The following is a 12,105-nucleotide window of genomic DNA, read 5'->3' as shown; positions in this document are numbered from 1 at the left end:
CCTTTCCGGAGGCTGCTTGGACAAGGGGTGCTTTAGGAAGGCCTGCTTTGACGCCTGCTCCTGGCTGAGCTCTAGCTGCAGGGACTCTGCAAGGCTGAAGGACTAGGAGAGTGCCTATCTCCACGCTGTGCGGTGACGCGCTAGGGCTCCGCGTTGCCTTTTGCAGAAGCGAGGACGCCCTCAGCCGGCTCGGCTTGTGAACGAGCCCTTGCTGGACTTCTGCAACTTCGGTGCACTGCACACGCAAGCCCGCTGCTCTGCGGCTTCGTTCTTCGCCTCACGTTGTCCGCACAAAAGGGAAGCCCAGCGAGGGCACTGAACTTGGCCGCTTTTGCTCGTGCATGCTGCACGCAGCCACGCTGTAGCGTGCACGCTTTCTTTGCACAGCTCTAGAGGAGAAAGGCTCACGAAGGCTGTCTGCACTTCAGGCGGCTCTCTTGAAAGCTGTTTCTTGCATCGGCGAAGTTACAGCATTTCAGGGAGTGGGTATGCAGAGCCAGCCCTACAGCTGTCAGCTACAGCTCGGAGGCATACCGGGAGCCGCTTTCTGTTCAAGTTACAAAGCATTCTATCGTTTTCTTTGCTGAGTATCTTCATACAGTACAAGCAGTAAGCACCATACACAGTGATACCTTGACATTTGCCTGTAGCCTCTCGTGACTCCTACCATTGCCGTATTATAGTCATTCTTATCCAATCGCAAGAGTAAGCAAGTTACAATTTAAGCTTACCACGGAGAATTCTCAGACCCCCCACCACCGCCACCACCCCGCCCCCCCCACCAGCCCCCCCCACCGCCACCCCCCCCCCAACCCCCCCCTTCTTCTTCTTGCTCCATCGGCATTTCTTGTTTGCCTGCGAGAGCTCTCTTTCTGGTAAAACCATGTTTTCTAGCTCCTTATGCCCTTCTTGAGACTTACTTGCTTGCTGAAAAACAGGTGCTTGTACCTGTAGTCACATACCGTTGTGCTAAGCATAGAAAAAATCTCCTTCCAACGCAATCTCCAACCTTTGCCTTCTCACTTATTCAGCGATCAGTGTTTCAGCAAAACACCTTGTGCTCTCTGTCAAAACGTGCTTCCATTTCTACCTCATGCTAAGTTTCTACATTCACGCATCTTTCTGCCAAGCCTACATAGCTGTGAAACTTTCTTCCCAAACTTTCATCCTCTCCAACAAGCTCGAGCTCCAAGGACACCCTTTGGCTTTCGCTGAGTGCGCGCTGCCCACGTAGCTCTCGCTGAGCCAAGTGGGCCAGGGGAGAAGCACTTGCTGCACGAGTGTTTCAAGGTGCACGGCTTTGAAAGCAGCACCACAATCCGGGCCACGAGAAGGGCTGAGGAAGAACGTGCTGTCGTCCTGGCACCTTTCTCCTGTGTGCGAGACGTTTAACTGAAGCTCTTCGCTCGTTCTCCATGAGAGCAACTGCTGGAGGCTGCCAAGGCAGCTGCGAGCACGAAAGCATAGCCGGGCGTCTGTCTTAGAAGAAAGGCGCAGAGCCGCAGTGGGACGCGCCCTTTCCGGAGGCTGCTTGGACAAGGGGTGCTTTAGGAAGGCCTTCTGCTTTGACGCCTGCTCCTGGCTGAGCTCTAGCTGCAGGGACTCTGCAAGGCTGAAGGACTAGGAGAGTGCCTATCTCCACGCTGTGCGGTGACGCGCTAGGGCTCCGCGTTGCCTTTTGCAGAAGCGAGGACGCCCTCAGCCGGCTCGGCTTGTGAACGAGCCCTTGCTGGACTTCTGCAACTTCGGTGCACTGCACACGCAAGCCCGCTGCTCTGCGGCTTCGTTCTTCGCCTCACGTTGTCCGCACAAAAGGGAAGCCCAGCGAGAGGGCACTGAACTTGGCCGCTTTTGCTCGTGCATGCTGCACGCAGCCACGCTGTAGCGTGCACGCTTTCTTTGCACAGCTCTAGAGGAGAAAGGCTCACGGAGGCTGTCTGCACTTCAGGCGGCTCTCTTGAAAGCTGTTTCTTGCATCGGCGAAGTTACAGCATTTCAGGGAGTGGGTATGCAGAGCCAGCCCTACAGCTGTCAGCTACAGCTCGGAGGCATACCGGGAGCCGCTTTCTGTTCAAGTTACAAAGCATTCTATCGTTTTCTTTGCTGAGTATCTTCATACAGTACAAGCAGTAAGCACCATACACAGTGATACCTTGACATTTGCCTGTAGCCTCTCGTGACTCCTACCATTGCCGTATTATAGTCATTCTTATCCAATCGCAAGAGTAAGCAAGTTACAATTTAAGCTTACCACGGAGAATTCTCAGACCCCCCACCACCGCCACCACCCCGCCCCCCCCACCAACCCCCCACCACCGCCACCCCCCCCCAACCCCCCCCTTCTTCTTCTTGCTCCATCGGCATTTCTTGTTTGCCTGCGAGAGCTCTCTTTCTGGTAAAACCATGTTTTCTAGCTCCTTATGCCCTTCTTGAGACTTACTTGCTTGCTGAAAAACAGGTGCTTGTACCTGTAGTCACATACCGTTGTGCTAAGCATAGAAAAAATCTCCTTCCAACGCAATCTCCAACCTTTGCCTTCTCACTTATTCAGCGATCAGTGTTTCAGCAAAACACCTTGTGCTCTCTGTCAAAACGTGCTTCCATTTCTACCTCATGCTAAGTTTCTACATTCACGCATCTTTCTGCCAAGCCTACATAGCTGTGAAACTTTCTTCCCAAACTTTCATCCTCTCCAACAAGCTCGAGCTCCAAGGACACCCTTTGGCTTTCGCTGAGTGCGCGCTGCCCACGTAGCTCTCGCTGAGCCAAGTGGGCCAGGGGAGAAGCACTTGCTGCACGAGTGTTTCAAGGTGCACGGCTTTGAAGGCAGCACCACAATCCGGGCCACGAGAAGGGCTGAGGAAGAACGTGCTGTCGTCCTGGCACCTTTCTCCTGTGTGCGAGACGTTTAACTGAAGCTCTTCGCTCGTTCTCCATGAGAGCAACTGCTGGAGGCTGCCAAGGCAGCTGCGAGCACGAAAGCATAGCCGGGCGTCTGTCTTAGAAGAAAGGCGCAGAGCCGCAGTGGGACGCGCCCTTTCCGGAGGCTGCTTGGACAAGGGGTGCTTTAGGAAGGCCTTCTGCTTTGACGCCTGCTCCTGGCTGAGCTCTAGCTGCAGGGACTCTGCAAGGCTGAAGGACTAGGAGAGTGCCTATCTCCACGCTGTGCGGTGACGCGCTAGGGCTCCGCGTTGCCTTTTGCAGAAGCGAGGACGCCCTCAGCCGGCTCGGCTTGTGAACGAGCCCTTGCTGGACTTCTGCAACTTCGGTGCACTGCACACGCAAGCCCGCTGCTCTGCGGCTTCGTTCTTCGCCTCACGTTGTCCGCACAAAAGGGAAGCCCAGCGAGAGGGCACTGAACTTGGCCGCTTTTGCTCGTGCATGCTGCACGCAGCCACGCTGTAGCGTGCACGCTTTCTTTGCACAGCTCTAGAGGAGAAAGGCTCACGAAGGCTGTCTGCACTTCAGGCGGCTCTCTTGAAAGCTGTTTCTTGCATCGGCGAAGTTACAGCATTTCAGGGAGTGGGTATGCAGAGCCAGCCCTACAGCTGTCAGCTACAGCTCGGAGGCATACCGGGAGCCGCTTTCTGTTCAAGTTACAAAGCATTCTATCGTTTTCTTTGCTGAGTATCTTCATACAGTACAAGCAGTAAGCACCATACACAGTGATACCTTGACATTTGCCTGTAGCCTCTCGTGACTCCTACCATTGCCGTATTATAGTCATTCTTATCCAATCGCAAGAGTAAGCAAGTTACAATTTAAGCTTACCACGGAGAATTCTCAGACCCCCCACCACCGCCACCACCCCGCCCCCCCCACCAGCCCCCCCCACCGCCACCCCCCCCCAACCCCCCCCTTCTTCTTCTTGCTCCATCGGCATTTCTTGTTTGCCTGCGAGAGCTCTCTTTCTGGTAAAACCATGTTTTCTAGCTCCTTATGCCCTTCTTGAGACTTACTTGCTTGCTGAAAAACAGGTGCTTGTACCTGTAGTCACATACCGTTGTGCTAAGCATAGAAAAAATCTCCTTCCAACGCAATCTCCAACCTTTGCCTTCTCACTTATTCAGCGATCAGTGTTTCAGCAAAACACCTTGTGCTCTCTGTCCAAACGTGCTTCCATTTCTACCTCATGCTAAGTTTCTACATTCACGCATCTTTCTGCCAAGCCTACATAGCTGTGAAACTTTCTTCCCAAACTTTCATCCTCTCCAACAAGCTCGAGCTCCAAGGACACCCTTTGGCTTTCGCTGAGTGCGCGCTGCCCACGTAGCTCTCGCTGAGCCAAGTGGGCCAGGGGAGAAGCACTTGCTGCACGAGTGTTTCAAGGTGCACGGCTTTGAAGGCAGCACCACAATCCGGGCCACGAGAAGGGCTGAGGAAGAACGTGCTGTCGTCCTGGCACCTTTCTCCTGTGTGCGAGACGTTTAACTGAAGCTCTTCGCTCGTTCTCCATGAGAGCAACTGCTGGAGGCTGCCAAGGCAGCTGCGAGCACGAAAGCATAGCCGGGCGTCTGTCTTAGAAGAAAGGCGCAGAGCCGCAGTGGGACGCGCCCTTTCCGGAGGCTGCTTGGACAAGGGGTGCTTTAGGAAGGCCTTCTGCTTTGACGCCTGCTCCTGGCTGAGCTCTAGCTGCAGGGACTCTGCAAGGCTGAAGGACTAGGAGAGTGCCTATCTCCACGCTGTGCGGTGACGCGCTAGGGCTCCGCGTTGCCTTTTGCAGAAGCGAGGACGCCCTCAGCCGGCTCGGCTTGTGAACGAGCCCTTGCTGGACTTCTGCAACTTCGGTGCACTGCACACGCAAGCCCGCTGCTCTGCGGCTTCGTTCTTCGCCTCACGTTGTCCGCACAAAAGGGAAGCCCAGCGAGGGCACTGAACTTGGCCGCTTTTGCTCGTGCATGCTGCACGCAGCCACGCTGTAGCGTGCACGCTTTCTTTGCACAGCTCTAGAGGAGAAAGGCTCACGAAGGCTGTCTGCACTTCAGGCGGCTCTCTTGAAAGCTGTTTCTTGCATCGGCGAAGTTACAGCATTTCAGGGAGTGGGTATGCAGAGCCAGCCCTACAGCTGTCAGCTACAGCTCGGAGGCATACCGGGAGCCGCTTTCTGTTCAAGTTACAAAGCATTCTATCGTTTTCTTTGCTGAGTATCTTCATACAGTACAAGCAGTAAGCACCATACACAGTGATACCTTGACATTTGCCTGTAGCCTCTCGTGACTCCTACCATTGCCGTATTATAGTCATTCTTATCCAATCGCAAGAGTAAGCAAGTTACAATTTAAGCTTACCACGGAGAATTCTCAGACCCCCCACCACCGCCACCACCCCGCCCCCCCCACCAACCCCCCCCACCGCCACCCCCCCCCAACCCCCCCCTTCTTCTTCTTGCTCCATCGGCATTTCTTGTTTGCCTGCGAGAGCTCTCTTTCTGGTAAAACCATGTTTTCTAGCTCCTTATGCCCTTCTTGAGACTTACTTGCTTGCTGAAAAACAGGTGCTTGTACCTGTAGTCACATACCGTTGTGCTAAGCATAGAAAAAATCTCCTTCCAACGCAATCTCCAACCTTTGCCTTCTCACTTATTCAGCGATCAGTGTTTCAGCAAAACACCTTGTGCTCTCTGTCAAAACGTGCTTCCATTTCTACCTCATGCTAAGTTTCTACATTCACGCATCTTTCTGCCAAGCCTACATAGCTGTGAAACTTTCTTCCCAAACTTTCATCCTCTCCAACAAGCTCGAGCTCCAAGGACACCCTTTGGCTTTCGCTGAGTGCGCGCTGCCCACGTAGCTCTCGCTGAGCCAAGTGGGCCAGGGGAGAAGCACTTGCTGCACGAGTGTTTCAAGGTGCACGGCTTTGAAGGCAGCACCACAATCCGGGCCACGAGAAGGGCTGAGGAAGAACGTGCTGTCGTCCTGGCACCTTTCTCCTGTGTGCGAGACGTTTAACTGAAGCTCTTCGCTCGTTCTCCATGAGAGCAACTGCTGGAGGCTGCCAAGGCAGCTGCGAGCACGAAAGCATAGCCGGGCGTCTGTCTTAGAAGAAAGGCGCAGAGCCGCAGTGGGACGCGCCCTTTCCGGAGGCTGCTTGGACAAGGGGTGCTTTAGGAAGGCCTTCTGCTTTGACGCCTGCTCCTGGCTGAGCTCTAGCTGCAGGGACTCTGCAAGGCTGAAGGACTAGGAGAGTGCCTATCTCCACGCTGTGCGGTGACGCGCTAGGGCTCCGCGTTGCCTTTTGCAGAAGCGAGGACGCCCTCAGCCGGCTCGGCTTGTGAACGAGCCCTTGCTGGACTTCTGCAACTTCGGTGCACTGCACACGCAAGCCCGCTGCTCTGCGGCTTCGTTCTTCGCCTCACGTTGTCCGCACAAAAGGGAAGCCCAGCGAGGGCACTGAACTTGGCCGCTTTTGCTCGTGCATGCTGCACGCAGCCACGCTGTAGCGTGCACGCTTTCTTTGCACAGCTCTAGAGGAGAAAGGCTCACGAAGGCTGTCTGCACTTCAGGCGGCTCTCTTGAAAGCTGTTTCTTGCATCGGCGAAGTTACAGCATTTCAGGGAGTGGGTATGCAGAGCCAGCCCTACAGCTGTCAGCTACAGCTCGGAGGCATACCGGGAGCCGCTTTCTGTTCAAGTTACAAAGCATTCTATCGTTTTCTTTGCTGAGTATCTTCATACAGTACAAGCAGTAAGCACCATACACAGTGATACCTTGACATTTGCCTGTAGCCTCTCGTGACTCCTACCATTGCCGTATTATAGTCATTCTTATCCAATCGCAAGAGTAAGCAAGTTACAATTTAAGCTTACCACGGAGAATTCTCAGACCCCCCACCACCGCCACCACCCCGCCCCCCCCACCAGCCCCCCCCACCGCCACCCCCCCCCCAACCCCCCCCTTCTTCTTCTTGCTCCATCGGCATTTCTTGTTTGCCTGCGAGAGCTCTCTTTCTGGTAAAACCATGTTTTCTAGCTCCTTATGCCCTTCTTGAGACTTACTTGCTTGCTGAAAAACAGGTGCTTGTACCTGTAGTCACATACCGTTGTGCTAAGCATAGAAAAAATCTCCTTCCAACGCAATCTCCAACCTTTGCCTTCTCACTTATTCAGCGATCAGTGTTTCAGCAAAACACCTTGTGCTCTCTGTCAAAACGTGCTTCCATTTCTACCTCATGCTAAGTTTCTACATTCACGCATCTTTCTGCCAAGCCTACATAGCTGTGAAACTTTCTTCCCAAACTTTCATCCTCTCCAACAAGCTCGAGCTCCAAGGACACCCTTTGGCTTTCGCTGAGTGCGCGCTGCCCACGTAGCTCTCGCTGAGCCAAGTGGGCCAGGGGAGAAGCACTTGCTGCACGAGTGTTTCAAGGTGCACGGCTTTGAAAGCAGCACCACAATCCGGGCCACGAGAAGGGCTGAGGAAGAACGTGCTGTCGTCCTGGCACCTTTCTCCTGTGTGCGAGACGTTTAACTGAAGCTCTTCGCTCGTTCTCCATGAGAGCAACTGCTGGAGGCTGCCAAGGCAGCTGCGAGCACGAAAGCATAGCCGGGCGTCTGTCTTAGAAGAAAGGCGCAGAGCCGCAGTGGGACGCGCCCTTTCCGGAGGCTGCTTGGACAAGGGGTGCTTTAGGAAGGCCTTCTGCTTTGACGCCTGCTCCTGGCTGAGCTCTAGCTGCAGGGACTCTGCAAGGCTGAAGGACTAGGAGAGTGCCTATCTCCACGCTGTGCGGTGACGCGCTAGGGCTCCGCGTTGCCTTTTGCAGAAGCGAGGACGCCCTCAGCCGGCTCGGCTTGTGAACGAGCCCTTGCTGGACTTCTGCAACTTCGGTGCACTGCACACGCAAGCCCGCTGCTCTGCGGCTTCGTTCTTCGCCTCACGTTGTCCGCACAAAAGGGAAGCCCAGCGAGAGGGCACTGAACTTGGCCGCTTTTGCTCGTGCATGCTGCACGCAGCCACGCTGTAGCGTGCACGCTTTCTTTGCACAGCTCTAGAGGAGAAAGGCTCACGGAGGCTGTCTGCACTTCAGGCGGCTCTCTTGAAAGCTGTTTCTTGCATCGGCGAAGTTACAGCATTTCAGGGAGTGGGTATGCAGAGCCAGCCCTACAGCTGTCAGCTACAGCTCGGAGGCATACCGGGAGCCGCTTTCTGTTCAAGTTACAAAGCATTCTATCGTTTTCTTTGCTGAGTATCTTCATACAGTACAAGCAGTAAGCACCATACACAGTGATACCTTGACATTTGCCTGTAGCCTCTCGTGACTCCTACCATTGCCGTATTATAGTCATTCTTATCCAATCGCAAGAGTAAGCAAGTTACAATTTAAGCTTACCACGGAGAATTCTCAGACCCCCCACCACCGCCACCACCCCGCCCCCCCCACCAACCCCCCCCACCGCCACCCCCCCCCAACCCCCCCCTTCTTCTTCTTGCTCCATCGGCATTTCTTGTTTGCCTGCGAGAGCTCTCTTTCTGGTAAAACCATGTTTTCTAGCTCCTTATGCCCTTCTTGAGACTTACTTGCTTGCTGAAAAACAGGTGCTTGTACCTGTAGTCACATACCGTTGTGCTAAGCATAGAAAAAATCTCCTTCCAACGCAATCTCCAACCTTTGCCTTCTCACTTATTCAGCGATCAGTGTTTCAGCAAAACACCTTGTGCTCTCTGTCAAAACGTGCTTCCATTTCTACCTCATGCTAAGTTTCTACATTCACGCATCTTTCTGCCAAGCCTACATAGCTGTGAAACTTTCTTCCCAAACTTTCATCCTCTCCAACAAGCTCGAGCTCCAAGGACACCCTTTGGCTTTCGCTGAGTGCGCGCTGCCCACGTAGCTCTCGCTGAGCCAAGTGGGCCAGGGGAGAAGCACTTGCTGCACGAGTGTTTCAAGGTGCACGGCTTTGAAGGCAGCACCACAATCCGGGCCACGAGAAGGGCTGAGGAAGAACGTGCTGTCGTCCTGGCACCTTTCTCCTGTGTGCGAGACGTTTAACTGAAGCTCTTCGCTCGTTCTCCATGAGAGCAACTGCTGGAGGCTGCCAAGGCAGCTGCGAGCACGAAAGCATAGCCGGGCGTCTGTCTTAGAAGAAAGGCGCAGAGCCGCAGTGGGACGCGCCCTTTCCGGAGGCTGCTTGGACAAGGGGTGCTTTAGGAAGGCCTTCTGCTTTGACGCCTGCTCCTGGCTGAGCTCTAGCTGCAGGGACTCTGCAAGGCTGAAGGACTAGGAGAGTGCCTATCTCCACGCTGTGCGGTGACGCGCTAGGGCTCCGCGTTGCCTTTTGCAGAAGCGAGGACGCCCTCAGCCGGCTCGGCTTGTGAACGAGCCCTTGCTGGACTTCTGCAACTTCGGTGCACTGCACACGCAAGCCCGCTGCTCTGCGGCTTCGTTCTTCGCCTCACGTTGTCCGCACAAAAGGGAAGCCCAGCGAGAGGGCACTGAACTTGGCCGCTTTTGCTCGTGCATGCTGCACGCAGCCACGCTGTAGCGTGCACGCTTTCTTTGCACAGCTCTAGAGGAGAAAGGCTCACGAAGGCTGTCTGCACTTCAGGCGGCTCTCTTGAAAGCTGTTTCTTGCATCGGCGAAGTTACAGCATTTCAGGGAGTGGGTATGCAGAGCCAGCCCTACAGCTGTCAGCTACAGCTCGGAGGCATACCGGGAGCCGCTTTCTGTTCAAGTTACAAAGCATTCTATCGTTTTCTTTGCTGAGTATCTTCATACAGTACAAGCAGTAAGCACCATACACAGTGATACCTTGACATTTGCCTGTAGCCTCTCGTGACTCCTACCATTGCCGTATTATAGTCATTCTTATCCAATCGCAAGAGTAAGCAAGTTACAATTTAAGCTTACCACGGAGAATTCTCAGACCCCCCACCACCGCCACCACCCCGCCCCCCCCACCAACCCCCCCCACCGCCACCCCCCCCCAACCCCCCCCTTCTTCTTCTTGCTCCATCGGCATTTCTTGTTTGCCTGCGAGAGCTCTCTTTCTGGTAAAACCATGTTTTCTAGCTCCTTATGCCCTTCTTGAGACTTACTTGCTTGCTGAAAAACAGGTGCTTGTACCTGTAGTCACATACCGTTGTGCTAAGCATAGAAAAAATCTCCTTCCAACGCAATCTCCAACCTTTGCCTTCTCACTTATTCAGCGATCAGTGTTTCAGCAAAACACCTTGTGCTCTCTGTCAAAACGTGCTTCCATTTCTACCTCATGCTAAGTTTCTACATTCACGCATCTTTCTGCCAAGCCTACATAGCTGTGAAACTTTCTTCCCAAACTTTCATCCTCTCCAACAAGCTCGAGCTCCAAGGACACCCTTTGGCTTTCGCTGAGTGCGCGCTGCCCACGTAGCTCTCGCTGAGCCAAGTGGGCCAGGGGAGAAGCACTTGCTGCACGAGTGTTTCAAGGTGCACGGCTTTGAAGGCAGCACCACAATCCGGGCCACGAGAAGGGCTGAGGAAGAACGTGCTGTCGTCCTGGCACCTTTCTCCTGTGTGCGAGACGTTTAACTGAAGCTCTTCGCTCGTTCTCCATGAGAGCAACTGCTGGAGGCTGCCAAGGCAGCTGCGAGCACGAAAGCATAGCCGGGCGTCTGTCTTAGAAGAAAGGCGCAGAGCCGCAGTGGGACGCGCCCTTTCCGGAGGCTGCTTGGACAAGGGGTGCTTTAGGAAGGCCTGCTTTGACGCCTGCTCCTGGCTGAGCTCTAGCTGCAGGGACTCTGCAAGGCTGAAGGACTAGGAGAGTGCCTATCTCCACGCTGTGCGGTGACGCGCTAGGGCTCCGCGTTGCCTTTTGCAGAAGCGAGGACGCCCTCAGCCGGCTCGGCTTGTGAACGAGCCCTTGCTGGACTTCTGCAACTTCGGTGCACTGCACACGCAAGCCCGCTGCTCTGCGGCTTCGTTCTTCGCCTCACGTTGTCCGCACAAAAGGGAAGCCCAGCGAGGGCACTGAACTTGGCCGCTTTTGCTCGTGCATGCTGCACGCAGCCACGCTGTAGCGTGCACGCTTTCTTTGCACAGCTCTAGAGGAGAAAGGCTCACGAAGGCTGTCTGCACTTCAGGCGGCTCTCTTGAAAGCTGTTTCTTGCATCGGCGAAGTTACAGCATTTCAGGGAGTGGGTATGCAGAGCCAGCCCTACAGCTGTCAGCTACAGCTCGGAGGCATACCGGGAGCCGCTTTCTGTTCAAGTTACAAAGCATTCTATCGTTTTCTTTGCTGAGTATCTTCATACAGTACAAGCAGTAAGCACCATACACAGTGATACCTTGACATTTGCCTGTAGCCTCTCGTGACTCCTACCATTGCCGTATTATAGTCATTCTTATCCAATCGCAAGAGTAAGCAAGTTACAATTTAAGCTTACCACGGAGAATTCTCAGACCCCCCACCACCGCCACCACCCCGCCCCCCCCACCAGCCCCCCCCACCGCCACCCCCCCCCCAACCCCCCCCTTCTTCTTCTTGCTCCATCGGCATTTCTTGTTTGCCTGCGAGAGCTCTCTTTCTGGTAAAACCATGTTTTCTAGCTCCTTATGCCCTTCTTGAGACTTACTTGCTTGCTGAAAAACAGGTGCTTGTACCTGTAGTCACATACCGTTGTGCTAAGCATAGAAAAAATCTCCTTCCAACGCAATCTCCAACCTTTGCCTTCTCACTTATTCAGCGATCAGTGTTTCAGCAAAACACCTTGTGCTCTCTGTCAAAACGTGCTTCCATTTCTACCTCATGCTAAGTTTCTACATTCACGCATCTTTCTGCCAAGCCTACATAGCTGTGAAACTTTCTTCCCAAACTTTCATCCTCTCCAACAAGCTCGAGCTCCAAGGACACCCTTTGGCTTTCGCTGAGTGCGCGCTGCCCACGTAGCTCTCGCTGAGCCAAGTGGGCCAGGGGAGAAGCACTTGCTGCACGAGTGTTTCAAGGTGCACGGCTTTGAAGGCAGCACCACAATCCGGGCCACGAGAAGGGCTGAGGAAGAACGTGCTGTCGTCCTGGCACCTTTCTCCTGTGTGCGAGACGTTTAACTGAAGCTCTTCGCTCGTTCTCCATGAGAGCAACTGCTGGAGGCTGCCAAGGCAGCTGCGAGCACGAAAGCATAGCCGGGCGTCTG

Source organism: Coloeus monedula, assembly GCF_965178545.1.
Source record: "Coloeus monedula genome assembly, chromosome: 5".
Taxonomy (NCBI): Eukaryota; Metazoa; Chordata; class Aves; order Passeriformes; family Corvidae; genus Coloeus; species Coloeus monedula.
This window is presented reverse-complemented; position numbering follows the sequence as displayed.